This window comes from Anser brachyrhynchus (assembly GCF_964034855.1).
Source record: "Anser brachyrhynchus genome assembly, contig: SCAFFOLD_92, whole genome shotgun sequence".
Taxonomy (NCBI): Eukaryota; Metazoa; Chordata; class Aves; order Anseriformes; family Anatidae; genus Anser; species Anser brachyrhynchus.
The window spans coordinates 589,056-606,825 of NW_027663549.1; the positions used below are offsets into that span (position 1 = coordinate 589,056).

General features: G+C 39.3%; 1 long non-coding RNA gene across 1 annotated transcript in view; it reads left to right on the forward strand.

Annotated features, from left to right (window-relative positions):
* Positions 1–6,732, forward strand: part of LOC308187286 — a 93,804-nt gene extending 87,072 nt beyond the window's left edge. Inside the window, exon 10 of the long non-coding RNA XR_013944578.1 lies at positions 6,627–6,732. This is a non-coding gene — a long non-coding RNA (uncharacterized lncRNA). The remainder of the gene's footprint in view (positions 1–6,626) is intronic.
* Positions 6,733–17,770: the final 11,038 nt, after the last annotated feature.

Here is a 17,770-nt window from a genome sequence, read left to right on the forward strand (position 1 = left end):
ATAAGATTTCAGTGATCTTCCAAGTTGTTTAGTGTGCTTCTTTCTTCTGAGACATGGTCCATCTGCAAATGAATTAAGTGATCCAGCCATTTATTTTGTGGCTTTTCCTTCTCCACAGATGTTCCTTTTTTCTTCTTCTTTTTCTTCTTTTTGGTATTTTATTTATTTTTATTCTTTTTGATATTTCTTGAGAATTAGGAGGTGGTTTGAATTAATCATCTGAACTTTCACGTTCAGATGCTTAATGTTTGGTGTATGAAGATTATTTCTAGCCTAAGTATTCCTGCTGTTCTCTCTCTTTTGGTAAAATTATTGTTGACTCTTATTTTGTTCTCTCTTGACAGTGAGAACTGCTATCTACAACTGAAGTATATGTAACACACCTACAGCTTATTTTCAAACAGATCTCTGTTGTCCTTTTCACAACCTAACTTGTGTTGAAAGTTTCAACACAGGAAGACAGATGGATGTTTCCAGTTGGCACTTTAACCGAGTTTATTTTTTATCTCTTAAAGAACCTTTGTATTGTGTGTAGGTAAACACAACAATAGTTATGGGCACTTTAAAGTCATCACACTTTACTTCTGACAGCTCATTGTTTAAGCTGGTCACACCCTGGCTGAAATTCTTTGTCTCAGACCTCTGCATAAGCTTTAACTAAATGCCACCTAATACTTTTTAAGTTGCTTTCCCTAAGACTAAGATATTTGCGTCCTTCCTGTGCCAATAGCCTTTACAACTGACTTGCAAGGTGACTTTTAATTTACATAGAAATTTCCACAAAGGTCTGAGTTGTTTATGTTTCTATGATACAATAAATAATATAGAACTTGTGCAAAACTATCATCTGAATACCTGCCTGCCTTAAAACACTTTAGTTTTAAGTACATTCCTTAAGAAAATAGGCCTTATGCATATTTGTGTGTGCATAATTCAAGGTGAGAGGGACTTCTGGAGGTCACCAAGGCTGGCCACTCAAAAGATAATTCAAATGATATCAGATTGCTCTGGTGTCCATTCACGTTCCGAATATCTTCAGAGATGGAGATCCCATAGCCTCCCTGTGCTCCAATTCCAGTATTTGACTACTCTCATGTTGAATTTTTTTCCCTAATATTTAATCAAAATGTCTTGTGTTGCATCTCTCATTTATTGCTTCTCATTACGAATTCCATCTTAGAAACAAATATCCCCAGTTGTCTGGCACCCACAAGGATCATTGAGTCCAGCTTCTGTCTCCACACAGCACTACCCCAAAATCAATCCCTATGCCTGAGCGTGTTGGCCAAACATTTCTTGAACTCCGACAAGCTCTATGCCATGACCATTGCCCTGGGTAGCCTGTTCCAGTACCTGACCACTCCCTTGGTGAATAATCTTTTCCTAATATCCAGCCTGAACCTTCCCTGCTGCAGCTTCATTCCATTCCCTTGGGTCCATCTTCTCCTATTAGATAAAAGACAGCAGCAATGAGACAGCCTCACCTCCATCCCATCCAGGCCAAGAGCTCCTCTATGATTCTGCTGTGGAAAATTCCGGCAGTATGGAACAGAGGTTTTCTTTTTAAAAAAAAAAATTATTTTTTATTTTACAAACTATGAATTGTCTCAGAGGTTGTACCAATATCTTTAAGACTCCTTAATGAAATTGAGCCAATTTTTGAGCCAGTCTTTTTTTGATCTCTTTCAATGTTACAGTCAAAAGTACAATTTAGCTTAGAGGTAAACAGATGGTAAATCCCCAAGTGTAATCAGTCAAGATGCATTGCACCCATCTGACTCAGGAAAACTAATTCCCTTCCCTTCCCTTCCCTTCCCTTCCCTTCCCTTCCCTTCCCTTCCCTTCCCTTCCCTTCCCTTCCCTTCCCTTCCCTTCCCTTCCCTTCCCTTCCCTTCCCTTCCCTTCCCTTCCCTTCCCTTCCCTTCCCTTCCCTTCCCTTCCCTTCCCTTCCCTTCCCTTCCCTTCCCTTCCCTTCCCTTCCCTTCCCTTCCCTTCCCTTCCCTTCCCTTCCCTTCCCTTCCCTTCCCTCCCCTCCCCTCCCCTCCCCTCCCCTCCCCTCCCCTCCCCTCCCCTCCCCTTTCCATTTTTTGTTCCACCCTAAATGAAGGCAGCCAAAATAACAAATCTGTCCAATGTATTTTCAGTATTCAAAATTCAGTACTCCAGATCTTCTATAACAGAATCAAAATAATGCAAAACCTAGAGTCATCCATTTGCTTACCTGGTCTGTAATTAAAGTGACTTTTTCAGAGGAGGAGAAAAGATTTTTTTTTTCCTTTAGGAAAGTGCAATGCAATCTACTAGTGGTGAACATCATTTTGAGCATACCAGTTCCCCAATCCCCAATTTAGCAAGCAGATTTACGTGTTCTTTTTACATGTTAAGAGGACGTTCCTTGTGAAATTGCTTGCTTTGCTCCATGATTACATCTCAATTGCTGCAGTAGGTTACATTTGTAACATTATTTTTAAAAAAAAACTAAAGGTAAGCAGTCAGGCTGTTTGCATATTCCCAGAACTTAACCAGCTAGCAAGAAAAAGGTGCTCAGACATGTAAGTCGCTACCAACCTGTGATAGGAGGGATCAGTGCCTCTTCACCAAACTGACCAAGAACACAGAACAGGAAGGCAGCAGGTCAGGGAGGACTTGAATTTGCTATAAGCATTCTCACCTCACAGTAAAGGACCAGCCAGTCTTGTTAGGAATGGTGTTAAACACTTTCCATTACTACCCCCTACACTACAGTAAGTCAGAGATACAGCACTGAGAGCCCGCAGGCAGATTTCAGAGGTGAATTTTGTCACTGGTACAAGATAAATATAAATCATATTATAATAAAACAAATGCTTACAACCCATACAGATCCCTTCTGCCCTGGGATGGTATATGAACCATGAGTGAGTGACACACAAGGTTCTTAGGGATGGAGTTTGTTGCAAATATAAAGCACAATACACCTCAGGCTAGACTTATTGCAACCTATGAATTCAGAAATTTTCTCGGAGACAAAATAACAAACCACTTCTACAAGCAAAGGAAAATGCACACACTCTTCAGCCAGGTTTTCTGGCTTACATTTCTCCCATGAAGAGGATTGCTTCATTGACTTAAGTTGGTTTTAATCTTAAAGCAAATTAGAAAAACACAAATATGTGCTCCAGATGTCAAGCACTTCTATGCTTCAAACAACAGTTTTGTGGAATAGCAGCATATGCAATTCTTTTAATCAAACCAGGGAAATTCTCTTGACTTTGATTTGTTCTGTGACCTTAACTAGGTCACCAGCATTTTTATTTTTTCTAATCTAAAAGTACTACTTGATGACACCAGTCTCCCTCACAGCATTCTTGTGTAATGTAATTAGTAATGCCCATTGGAAAAGCACCCCTCACTGAAAGCTTTTACACAAAGGACCTGGGAGATGTTATTATCTTTCTTTTTATTCTGAATAACTTTGGTGTCTGAGCAAGATATTATTAAATAATGGTGGGTTTTTGTTTGTTTGTTTGTTTTTGCATTTTTTAAAATCACCTTGCTGAAGGTTGTTACAAAAAGAGAATTTTTGCTTGATGAACAAACATGGCATGAAATGAAACTTCTATAAAACGGAATTATAGAAAATGCAGCTGTACTGAAGTTAGGGATCAATCAGCTATAACTGAAACCTAAGGCTTATTTTTAAGGCTTTCATAGATGGAGGTTTCACTGACTCAATCAATCCATACAAGTATATTTGTAAGTCAAAATATTTTAAATTAATTTTGGTTCACTGATTTTGGCCAATAAGCAGTGAATCTGAAGAAGAGATTATGTCCCTCCCCCCCCCCCCTTTTTTTTTTTTAACAGCAGTCTTTTTGTGTCTTCAAGGCTATGCTCATCTTTTCCTGCAGTCAGCTCTTTCCTAGATTAAGCAATTTAATTCAGTCAGTCTTTTTGCCTGGCTATATCCTCTAGAATGCTGTCACCTCATCGCCCTATGCCTCTCTTGAAGCACAGTGCCCTGAAGTGGACACAGTACAGCAGCTGGGTACAGTGGAAGGGTCAGAGCAGAGACAAGTGACACTTGTGTTGGTGTTCTGGTGGTGGTGGTTGTTTTCATGGTAGTGCTCAACTCATGGGGACATTCACCTGATATGTGTTGGGGGGATGATATTTTGAAGGCTCACCCAACCTGGTATTACTGCATCTAGTGCACTGTAGAGTCCTATGCTGCTCCTTTATTGAATGGCATCCTGTTTCTTTCAGTGCCCATTTCCAGTTCTTCAAGATCATTTTGAATTCCAGTCTTAGCTTTCATGAACGCCTTTATCATGGTGGGCATCCCATTAATAACTACAGGAGTTTTCATTCTGCAGGCTAATACAGACTGATAGAGGCTGCAGTGATTGAAATTGCCAATTACAGTACCTCTTTAATCCCCAAGAATGACATCTTTTTCTCTTCTCTCTGAATGGCAGCTACACAAATAGATGAATAGAAACTTTGGCTTTATACCTTTGTCTATGGCCTTTCAGGCTTACCTCTCCTTATTCAGCTTTTGCACCTTTTAGGTTATCTTTGTAGACTGGATTAATTGTACATTTCTGTAGAGCCTAAAGCACTGATTTTTTTTGGCAGGACAGGATTTAAGCTGAACGCACATGCTGCCCCTATATGGGGAGGAAACACCCCTCTAACACAGTCTCTGTTGGTACCTAGGTATTCCTTCTACAAGAATCATGAAAATATTTGTGTCAGAGCCTTGTTCTGTTCTTACCGTTATCAGTATAATGCAGGAATACTGAATTTCTTTCAAGAAAATGCTCTCCTGATTTTATATCACAGAAAATGGGAGCAAGTCTTGTCCCATAGCTTTCTTCACATGTTAAAGATCTGTTCTGAAACAGAAAAGACAAACCAAACCCTGAGGAGAACCTATTGATTTCAAGGGCAAATGTGATATGAAATCTTAGTTTTAGTTTGTTTGATTGCTTGTTTCTGTATTTACCTTCCAAAAAGATACCCCCTTCCAATTTCTATACAAAACAAAGTGTATAAGCATAATTTCACCATTGCTCTGCCAAATGTTTTGAAAGGGACATGCAGACACAAAAAACGTGAAGGTTTTTTTGTTTGTTTCTTCATCTAAAAGTTAAGCATTCAGCCCAAACTGGTTGTCTTATGTAGGTGAGTCTATAACCAGCGGAGACAGGCCATCCCAGGGTAGGTGAGATGGATGGTGACTCATGCCTGCGATACGGCCATTACCCAGACTACAAAAGCAATTTAGAGTAGCTGTCTCTCTTTAGAGCTTTAAAGTTCGGTGAGGTGGCCCTAATGGCAGATTATACCGACAAAAGTTTTCATGCTGGGAAAAGTGAAACCATCTAAACACAGCCTTCACTGTGCACTTAGACTAATCCCTGGTTTTAGGGAGCGCAGCCCTGAGTTGCTCATGCACCACATCTTGCATTTCCCTCATGCCCACATACCTCACAGGATACCATCTCCACCTACCTGGAGCAAAGCTGGCTGAGGACCATGGGCCACAGCTTGCTTTCCAGTAAATGAGGGGCTATGGATGATGGCTACTGGTTCTGCTGAGCCATATGTGTATTTTTTCTCTCACTGACTATAATAACAATGTATATATTATTGCTGCTGGATACTTCAGGATTTTTTTTCCTGCATTCCCCTGCTCTGTGCCCTTCAAACTGTTGCTGTGAAAAGTGCTTTCAGAAGAGCAGCAGAACAGCCTTTCTCCATGGCACTACATGCATTACACAAGACAGGTTTTGTAAGTGTGAATTTTGCAGAAATGCAGAGTATTTTCTCCAAGTTGACCCCATGCTTGCCAGACTCAGTGCTTCTCAGAGCTGGCTGGCTGATATGGAGAAAATGAACTTTGCAGTCTCATACAGCTAGAAGAAACCTAGAGAATAGCCACTGGAAAATAACCAATCTGCATTTAGAGAAGACCAAATTATTTTTAGTAGGCCAAAAGGGAGTGAGAAAATTTTGTATGCACTCACACAAAACAAGCAATCGTGCATATGTACACCCTTGTTCTTACAGCCAGAGGATCCTGATGCTTTGAGAATGTGCTTAACTGTTTTTCTTACTTTTCTTTGTGCACACTACCACTAGGGGACGTTTCGTCCTCACGTATTGCTGGCTATGCAATTTTACTTTTCCTTACAGTGGGTCATGCTTGCTTTTCAATCTTGGTGCACATCTAGATCATGGAGTGGATGTCTGAATTTTATAGGGCTTGTGCATGACCCGTACTCACTGGAGCTGTGAAGAAGAGAAGTATTTATTTCCCCCATCTCTCCAAAGGAGCCCATTTATCAATATTCCTTACAAAGGCAGTTGGTTATTTCACAGCTTGTTGGAGCAACACGAGAAAAATGAAGGCTGCCTCTCATTTTGGTGTCCAGTGCAGAACACAAATACTGATAGTGGCTTTGTGAATACAGAAGTAATATGCAGGCACTGCAAATAAAATAATAATATATATATATATACATATATATATATATATTAATTCTTCTTATCTCATTTGTCCTAGGTTAGCTGACTGGCTTAACTGTAGTCACTACCCACTCACCTACCTGTATGATTTTTTTGTCTTCTTTCCAATGCAGACAGAGCAGCTGGTGACTCTTTGGATCCTCTTTATTGTCACAATTGCTGGAAATGCCATTGTGCTCTTCTCTACATGGAGGAGGAAGCGGAAATCTCGAATGACATTCTTTGTTACACAGTTGGCAATCACAGGTAGTGTATGGGAGGGAAAGGGGCATCTGAACTGTGCAGACTCGGTATAAAAATGACAAAAAGGTCTTGTATTAATAAGAATATGCAAGTTGAATGGTAAAGAATTCAGTTGCCATCTAACATCCAGCTGCAGTTTGCCATGAGACAGATGGATAGCTGCTTATCTTAGGGCTCAGTCTGCCTCCGATCTAAAAAGATGTTGCTAGATGTAGTAGTGTCTGTGTCAGACACAGCAGCTGCAACTCGTTGATTTCACTGAATCTTATCTTCCAGTATAAATTTGCATCCACATGTCCCAGAAGTTATGTCCCCAGCTGTTGTCATGGAACTGTTTAGATTAAACTAGTTTAAGATGAATCTCTGGTGTTTTTCTGCTAAAATCCTTTCTAAAGTACTTCATTACAGTGTTACTCCATCAATTATGCACTTGCATTAAAGAGTGAAAAAAACTTCCTGCAGTCTGGTTTAACCAAGTAAGGGAGAAACAAAAATGTAAATGTGGAGAGGAATGCATTTGGGTCATTTTTTTTTTTTCAGTGGGAATAAGGATTCCGATCCAAGAACTTTGTAGTTTTTAAATGAAATGGGGAATGTACAGAAACCTGGTTTGTAAAATGTCAGTCTCAGCAACTAGAAATGGAAACGAGCATAAGCAGAACATTGTTTCTCTGTGGCCTTGAATTGACTGAATTTATGGGGTTTTAACAGTTTCCCAAGGGAAAATGTGTACTGTTTCTGTAACAATGTCCTGCTACTAATCCCTGCTTACAAGACAGCTGTGTTGCTTTGCTTGTGTATATAGGATATATTTAAATATTTTCTGGGTTTTTTTTTTTTTTGGTAAAATACGGTAGGAATTATAGCAACATCCACTAAACAGCTATTTAATACATGTTTTCCCAGCAATTCTGAGTCCTCCTTTGATGTCTGTTGTATCTATTTACTCTGGAAAAGAAAAGGACTACACTCCCCAGTTTTTAGCATGTGTTCTTCGCAAGTAAATGAACTCCTGCTCATGGTCTCAACCATGCCTACCCAGGGCCTTGTCTTATTTGAAGAACAGCCCTCACCTGAAATAGTTACACCAAGGTGTGCAAAGTGATGCAAAAGGACTGGCCCATAACTACAGGTGAAGTAAGAATTATTTCAAGATGAGGAGATGAAGGTTTGCAGTGACTCCTCTTCAGAAGAGCTGACGGCTGGTTTTTGTGTTCATCAGTAATAAAAAGTTTCACTTCTTATCTTGGTTGTGACTTCCATGTCACTTCCTTCATGTGCCAGTGGTATTTGCCGTCAGATGATATATGTTGACACAGTCTCACAGCACACTTTGAAAGCTGCAGTCACAAATCATGTGTGTCTATATGAGTTTCAAAATAGCCAGTTTCTGCTCCCAATGCCAGGTGAATGTACAGAAGATGGTAAAAAGTAGCCAGACAAGCAGTAACATGGGACAAGAGCAGAAGAGTATCTGAAACCTAAGATGGACACTGTCCACTTTCTAACTGATGACATCAGAGAACACAGTACTGCAGACAATTGTCCTGAAAAAGGTTTTGGAAGTGAGATGGGTGGAAAATGGCCCCATGTGTCCATCACACATAAGGCACAAGGGCCAGTCTCACTGCCAGAGCAAACTCACAGGTCAATGTGGTAATAGGAGATGGTTCTTTATAGGAAGAGCTCAACTAAACAGCAAAGGGCTTTGTCTGAGTAAGAAAACATGTATTTTCTGCAGCAGATGAAGAACCAGCATAACGACACAGGTGTATAGGTCAAAGGAATAATGCAAGAAGCAGACAGAAGTGTCTTGGCCAGGACTAATCAGGAGAAAGCTGGTCTATGTGAGGTGTACCAGGAGGAGGCTACTGTTGTTGCTGTGCTGGGTAAGGGCCTGAGCAGGAGTTTTGGACCCATAGGAAAGGCTAATTTTTTGAGTTAAGTGGAGGTGGATGGAGAGCTGTTTACTAGGGATTTGAATACAGTCTGCATGATGGGAGGGGAAGGGATTGCAAGTGCTGTTTTGAGGAAGCTGCAATAACTAATGACAAAGACAAGAAGGCAAATATCCCATTAGATGTGGGCAGCACGTGATGTTGTATAGCTTATGCTACCATATTGACTAAGGTCTGCATGTTAAACTTGCTGGTTCTTCTGACTTAGCCTTTCCTAAAATTATCCCTGGCTTTCAAAATCAGACTTCAACAGTGCCTGAGTTCAATGGTCTGATGCATTTCTTATTATACGAATTCACAGCAGAAAACCCACTTGACATCCACATCTGCAATGTGAAAAGAGTTAACACCACCTGAAGAGCAAGATTCCTTTCAAGCAATGTTGACTTCTTTTTTTGTGGCACAGCAGTCAGACCTCTAATTTATCTTCCCTCACCAAGAGTTCCTGTCAGTATTTTGGCACAAAGAAATGACTTAATTCCTGAAATGGAGCTATTTCACTTTCTTATCTTCAAAAATATTAATAAGAACAAAGCAAGCTGGCAACAGTCATCAGCCTTTCACAACAAGTTATGAGGTAGACACAGAACATTATGAAAATACTGGCTTGTCACATTGCTTTGATATGCCAGGCATATTTAAATCCTACCAACTAAAGCCTAATCTCCTGGCAAACAGTTTCTGCTTACTCAGTCTTACTACTTCCATCTATTTTTGGATTGTTAAAATATTTATTATTTCTGCCTTAGTAGTAAGAGAGAATAATAATGGATATAGCTTTATCAATGCAGGCATTTCAAAGCCATTTAAAAATTTCTTTTCTATTAATCTGTGGCTCGATACTTGAATAACATACTTAATTCTCATGTCTTCCTACTAATATAGTACTAATATAAAATTAAAATATACCCTTTGTGTTAGAATAAACAAGGTATTCAAAGCAAATTATGCATAATACATGAATAGGAAATGAGCACTGTTGTTCTTGACTCATCGCCAAGCCAGATGTAGAAGAGAAGCAACTAACTGATTGAGGCTTCTTTCAATACCACCAGAATTCAATGGTCTCACCCACTTGGCAAATTCACAGATAAGACTCGTATTTATCCCTCACTACACCGCAATTCAACATGGTGCTGGTGGATGCAGGGATCTGTAGGTATATGAGTAATGTCTTCCACCTCAGCATACTTAAAGATATTGCTGAAGTCTGGATTCAGAGAATATTTCATATTAAATATATGCCTACACAATGCCTGTGTCAGTACTGCATTTAAATCTGTGTTTAACTCTCAGATCATGCATAAATCTCTTTAAAATTATCTGGAAATTAAGCACTAGGAAATCAGCTAAGAGTTAACAGCTGAGTTGAACAATAGTACTAATCACTCAGCATCAGCTAATTTAACAAAGAGGAATATTGCCATGTTTGTCTTGTTTTCAGCTTGCTTTTGGGTATACGTCTCTCTCTCCCTCCCCGCCCCCCCCAATGTTTTTCTTAGAAACAAGTTCTTCTGTGAAGATTAAAACTAAAAGTAGGTTTCCTACAGATTTCTATCTCCAAGGCAATTTAGTTTCTCAGAAACTGTAAGCTTTGAAGATTACCCTGTTGGAAGGGTATTTCTAAACACTTTTTCCCAAATAGATTTCTTATGAGTTTAACACAACTTATGCTCATGGCATAGCTATCTCTACTGGCAGGAAACCTCTCATATCTCCCTCTACCTGATGCCATTTCACATACCTTGCAGACCCTTAGTGGCTTTAAGATTTTTGCCCCTGACTGAATTCACCAAGTGGTTCAAGAACAAAGAGTAGGGTCTGACAGACCAACAAGTTCACAGACACTGTGATCGTACTGGAAATTTTCAGGTGAAATAAGGTTGTATTCTATCCAATTAGATCACTTCACCCAGCTCTACCAAAAGAAGGCCTCCTTAACCCTACTCTCAAAATGTAAAAGCAGCTGACAAGAGCATATATATTTTTCTATTAACAACTCAGTTATTTGAGTAACATGAGACAATAATATATTGGCTAAACAGTCTGTTCAATAAAAAAGGTTATTATTTGACGAATTCTAAAACTCATGAAGGCATGCAAAAAACTCTGGTAAAAAAAGTATTTAATTGTTCAATATCCTTCCTCCAACTTCAACTACTAGTGACAGAGGAATGTATTTAATTTCTTTTTAATGACCAAAAGTGTACATGTCTTTGTATAGTTTTTTGGGGGGTTGTTGTGGGGGGGAGGGGGAGGAGGGGAGGAATTGTTTTTTTTTTATTCTGATTTTTTCATTTTTCCCCCCAAGTTAAAATCAGGAAAATTGGAGTTGGCAATGTCATGACCATTAGTTCTGTAAGATTTCTCCAGCCCCATAATTAAGAAGTCAGTACCTTAGGAATGATATTGAATTCTGTTCATTATTGGGGATAAAAATACAAGTAGGCACTTCACCATGTGCTTAACTTTTAAGCCCTAAGCCAATAAACTTGATTGGGAATACATGCTCATTTCGGTATTGTTATGGTTGTAATGAAGAAAGAAAGTAAAAAGACTGTCAGCTAACTTTTATTGTCACATACATATATGCAGAAAAATAAAAGACCTGAAAAAATATTTAGCTAGTCTAAATTGTGGTATAAATACCAAATCCTAAAGGATGACTTGCAAATGACTTTAAAAAAAAAAAAAGTATTTTTAAAAGTGTCTTCTTACATCACTTCTACATTCTTTGTTTGCTTCCAGGAAATTGGACCACAAAAGGTGGCCTTGGTCCTTAAGAAAATGCACTCATTTTGTTTAGTGTTCAGTAAAAAGGCAGTACACCAAAAATCTGCTACAGGAGGATTACGTGGATATGGACCTTCCTGAAGTAGGAATTATTTTATTTCTGCATTGCTTAGCACTGAATTCTGGAATGGCTTTGGTTAAGACGACTGAAGGCAGAGTCTGCCAACTTACCTACACTAAGTTAGTGTGACTATTATAATGGCTAAACATGAAGAAACCCATTGGCTTCTCCTCCTCCTTCCCCTTCCCCTTCCCCTTCCCCTTCCCCTTCCCCTTCCCCTTCCCCTTCCCCTTCCCCTTCCCCTTCCCCTTCCCCTTCCCCTTCCCCTTCCCCTTCCCCTTCCCCTTCCCCTTCCCCTTCCCCTTCCCCTTCCCCTTCCCCTTCCCCTTCCCCTTCCCCTTCCCCTTCTTTCCCCTTCCCCTTCCCCTTCCCCTTCCCCTTCCCCTTCTCCTTCTCCTTCTCCTTCTCCTTCTCCTTCTCCTTCTCCTTCTCCTTCTCCTTCTCCTTCTCCTTCTCCTTCTCCTTCTCCTTCTCCTTCTCCTTCTCCTTCTCCTTCTCCTTCTCCTTCTCCTTCTCCTTCTCCTTCTCCTTCTCCTTCTCCTTCTCCTTCTCCTTCTCCTTCTCCTTCTCCTCCTTTCTTTTTTTTTTCTAATTTGTCCATCTGCCTTATCTCCAAATATGACCTCCTCATATATGTAATAAAACTACACTAAATCTACTGTGGCACTGGCAACTTTAATGGACTGTACCTTTTCTCCTTTAGTATTTTTCTTCCTAGTCACTGTGAGTTGAAAGAATGAAGATGACTTGTTACTTCCTGATATGTACAAAAACAATATAATAGCACCATTAGCAAAATTAACGTATAGAACAATGTTAACAGATAATTCTCACTGTCTCAGCTTTTCATCTGGAAAATGGTACTTGTAATATTTCCTCACTTCAGAGAAATCCTGAGTATAAAATCATTAGTTTTACAAGTACCTTAGGTATCACAATGATAATGAATATTGGAAGTTAATTGCACAGAGCCAATTAGTTTCTAACTCAGCAAGTCATATTATTGGAAGTAGACTGTTGGCAGCCAAAGAGCCCATTCAGTTCCCAGTTATACTGGAAAACTTACACTTTGCCAACTGGGTCTTGGCTAGAACTTGCCACTGATTTATGTGATTGCCTAACCAAGATACAGAAACAAAATGCAGAATGATGAACTGAAAGAGAGTTTATTCCAGCAATCCCCAGAATTCTGTGGTTTTCTCCTCTTTTCACACTCCTATTTTCTGCTTATATTTTTGGAAAAACATGAAGACTGAGTAAAAATTAGAGGTGTCTGGTTTTTTTTGTTGGTTTTTTTTTTTTGCTGTTGTTGTTGTTGTTGTCTTTTATGTTAAGAAAGTATTCTACCTGCTGAAAAGAAGATTTGGAAGAAGTTACCCCCCCCAAGCTGAGACATAATGCAGGATAAGATAAATGTGGTGACGTCATCACATGCAACACCTCATAGCAGCACATGGGAAACCATACCGGATATCCATTGCTAGTCCTGGCAATTCAATGCCACCTAGCAAAACCTCATATTCTCATATTCTCCTTTGATTTCTAAATAAGATCTGAAGGCGAGTCATAGTGCCCTAGATCATAATAAGTCATCTTGGGCACTGATGATACACAATTCCAGTTTTACTATACTCTTAGGTTTCTTGTGTGGACAGCCAGGAATATTTATGTATGTGTATCTATTCTGATGTCTCCAAACCCAATCCTGAATTAGATGGGGTAAAAAGTGGAATACCCCCAGAAGTTAGGCAAGGAAACCAAAAGTGAGCTTTAGCACCGAAAGTGAGAGACAGAAAGCAGCTTTGTATGAAGGAGAAGACAGTCTCTTAGGGAGAATATAGACCTTCATTTCACATTGTTTGGTCATACAAAGGAAAATCGTCATGGAAAACAAAGATGATCCCATGTTTCAGAGGTGAAATCATGAGGCTACAGGTCTGGCAGACAGAACTTGGCATCCTGAAAATATACTGCTCTAATCCAGACCAGTAGTGTCGGAAAAACAGTGAAATATATAATAGCAACAAACGGCCTAGTTATACAACTTCCTTACAAGTTTAAAGTAAAAGAAACTGCCTTTGGTGCAGAATGAACTTTCACTGAAAAGATCTTGTGCTCCCTCAAGACAGGTGGAAGAAGGTGACTTTGGATGACTGGCAGTAGTACCGAGGTGCAAGGCAGCTGGATTGCATTTGCCTTCTAAGTAGATGGGTAAGAGAATCAGAGTCAAGGAAGCATGCAAGGAAAGACAAAGAAACAGTGATGGGGCTGCTCTTGACGCAGTAGCCAGAGTTTTGTTCTAGAATATGGCACTCTGAAAAACAGTCTAGTTAATACCCTTCAGGGTGGCTTTTGTAGAGGTGGGACACTCCCTGAGAGTGTAGAAATGTGCTGTAAATTTGCTGAAAACTAATTCTGTTTTTGCTTCCAATTCTGAATCAAACTCAGTGTTTTTAACCAGCCCTGGACTAAGCCTGTGGCCTCTAAATTTTGCCTCCTGCTCTCTGACTGTATTTTTAGATATCTTCTTAATTGCTCACTGGAGAGTCCAGGGCTGGAAACAATATTTGCTGTTTTGCCGTTTGCTGTGACTCTGTCAATTGCAGACCACTGCAGTAGGAAAAAGTAGTGCTGGCACAGACGTAAAAAAAGCTGAAGTGTTGTATCCCTGACAGCAGAATGAAATGTCCCTCCCATTAGTGGAAATATAAAGATAATGATCTCTCCAAATTTGCTACTGGAAGCAAGAATGGTCATCCACTTAAAAACCTTGTAATGACTGTTATTTATATAGGCTACTTTAATCTTACAAATGCAGGAACAAGATGTCCGTGATTCATGGTTTATAATTAATGTAATCACAGACCTCTAGGCAGACATCCTTAAACCAGCATTTTCCAGGCTGTTGTGTCTGAGCAGTGGTCCTCAGATCTGTTCCAGGTAGCAAAAAACACACTGCAGCATAGCTTCAGACAGTGCTCTCAGGTCCTCACAGGCAAGGGTAGCTCATGAACAAACCCTCTTAACCCTTTTCTTAGCCATTTGCTTAATGTACATCATGCATTTCCTGTACTAAAATGTTCCAGGAGGGGACTGTTCCCATATTCATCATCCATAGTTGCTCAGAGTGGGATTTTCAAAGTGCCCACTGATATAAACGGTATCCACTCTGCAAGTGCAAGACAGCAGGCACTCTCCCAGCTGGCCACCAGTTCCAGTACCAATTTCAGGAAAAGATATAGCAATGTGCTGGTTTTTTTTTTCATGTTGCACATGACCGCCTGGGAGCCTGAAAATTTAGCAATGACGATGAAATGTCTTTGTCTCATCAGCATATCAGATACTATAACACTCTCAGGACAGAAATATCTTTTTTTTTTTTAACTTTTATTTTGTAGAGCCATAACATATTTTCAGTAAAGGTGGGGATTCCTGTTCAAAGAATGTAAGCCTTTCTGTATATAAACTGTATGTATGTAACAGTCTTTAGTCTACAAAACCCTCTGCCTCTAAAGCACAAAATAAAACTAATGTCAGTATGCCTATACATATTCAATACCAGACAAAGTGATTATTCCTTTGCAGTGGACGTATATGTTTAAAATTACAAGCAGGCACCAAACCTCTGTTCCTAAGTCACCCAGGAATGCCTTTAAATATCATCCCAAAAGCCTGGGCCCTTGGATACTCCCACAATGGAAATAACAAAATTATTGGAACACCGGGCAACAATCCTCTCTCTCAAAATTCACCCCAGATCATACATTTAAACTAAGGTAGACTTGGCCACTCTGATTGCTTTTCCTATGTAATAAGTCATTTCTGAAAGGATTAAAAAATGATGAATGAACCTTAGATGTCCTTTCTTTGTACAAAGACACTGTCTTCTCATTTCAACAGACACACAGCCAAAACCTCATTCCACTACCCCACCTACAGATTTCCATGTAGGAGAGCCACATTTACCATTTATATTATTTTGAAAGGCTCTGGCATTTTTTTCAGAATTTTGCATAAAAATGCTGTTCCTGACTACACCTCTATGTGACTGAAATGAAAGCATTTCCTTTCAGCCAACTTCTGCTAGTAGCTTTTTTTCCCTTTCACCATCAATGTAATTTTGTTAACCCTGTGCTGAGACCTACACTGTGCAGCTAAATTACTGTGTCATCACAGATCTGCTGATACCAGTAGGACTGTCTGGAGATTATAAAGGTTTGCCTGGCCGACTGCAGCACTTTTGAGGGCTGTAAGGCAAAAATGCAATGTGGGATGAGTGTGTATGCTAGAGCAACCATGCAATATTTTAAAGAAATAGCAAGAATAACAATTTTCTGGTCTTAGCAACTTTTCTATTTAGCCTAGTGAAATGTGAATTTGGCAAATATCTTCATATACCTTCTTTCTCTTATAGCCAGATAGTTGATTATTTTGGTGACAACATACATTTTCAGGTCTTTGAGTCAGAGTTTAACCTGTGACCTTTTTCACCTGAGGGAGTTACTGTTGGTGGGGTCATCACATCTTTAGCATTAAACAGCATCATTATGAGAAGGGATAAGGGAGGAAAAATGCTCTGCTAGCTACTTGCCGCGTTTAGAGGAGTAAGACCAAAGGAAAGCATAAGGCTCAACTTCAGTCCTGGGAAACACAATGGGCCATAACTGTCATAGAGATAAGTGGATTAAGTTTCATTACTGCATTCTTCCATGCTGGTTTTCATTTTAGGGATTATTCATGCCATCTATTTTAGGTGCCTCACTGCAGGTATGTAAGATAGGAAGCTGCTTTCCCTGTGATCCAGCCGTAGCCAATAGAGGAAAGCTCTTTGAGCTGTGTTTAAGCTTCACTGACTGTACAGAAGGATTCAAGTCCTAATTTAGACCCCTGAAGTTGACTATATAAATCCCTTTGACATTCATACATCACCAAATGTGTCAAGATTACTGTTCCTCTTTGACAATGAAGAACCTAATCTTCCACTGCTAGAATAAAACCTCCAAAGGCTCTGACTCCAGTCACATCAGCAAGTACATAGTTTTGCAGAGAAGGTATTTCTCAGTACTTTTTTTTTTTTTTTTTAAAGCAAAGCATATCAATATGTTACCTCATGGAAAACACATTAATAATCCCTTTATGCTCATCTGTGTTTCTAAACAGCCACCTGGAATTTCTCCAGACTTTTCTAGCATCTGCCTAAAAGACAATTTACTTAAGTAAAGTCTGGAAAAAAGATGTAGCTTAAGTGGTAAATGTTATTCCAAACCTGTGCGGTAACACAATGGCTGCATGGCTAAACTTAGAGTAGAACCTTTGCAATGTAGATAGCTGCCATATCCTGCTGCACTAGCAGAAAGAATAGCATGAAATTAATAAAGGATGCAAGGTGAATATGGACATATTTGAGCAGCTCATTCTGTTTCTGCACACATTTAATACACACCAAAAACAAAAAAATAAAACTTTGAAAGTGTTAAATTGAGGTTCACAGAACAAACTTTGAAATCCAAAAACTTGCAGGTAGACTACATTTCACCACTCCTATTTGACATTTTCAATATGAGGGCATAAATAAGCTGCTGGTAGCTAGAAAGAGAAAAGGGTGAACACCTGCTTAATAGGAACAGGAATAATAAGAATAGAATGGAAATTACATCTGGAAAACCCCCCAGGCATTTAACTTCCAAGTCAGACTTTTTGCTGCTTCTAAAGGAACTATGCTAACAGCACTGAAAAACAGAAATGGTGGGTAGATCACACTGATTTCTTAGACTGGGAGTTTACTGATAATGAACAGATATATATATATATATATATTTTTTCCTTGCAAGGTGATTATTCTTTACTTGTAAACTAGCAGCAGAGAACAATAGGCAAAATATTATCCAAACATGACAAAAGCTGACAAACCAGAACTGGGGACTAGGAGCTTTTCAGCACAAGGAAACTGCTTTGTAGCTCCAGGAACCTGAAGAAACATGAGAGAAACAAAAGTACAAATATTTTCTTAAAAAATAAAAATAAAAAATTTACAGGTGTGTTAAAGTATTTTTTTGAAGTCATTTATGAACTGAAGAAATAATATTAATAGCAAAAATCAGAACCTATCTACTGGGTGTGCCAGGGCAGCTATTTATCTATAGAGTTTTTAGTGTAACCTTAATTATAGAGGTGAATACCACATCTCTACATGTTATGATGG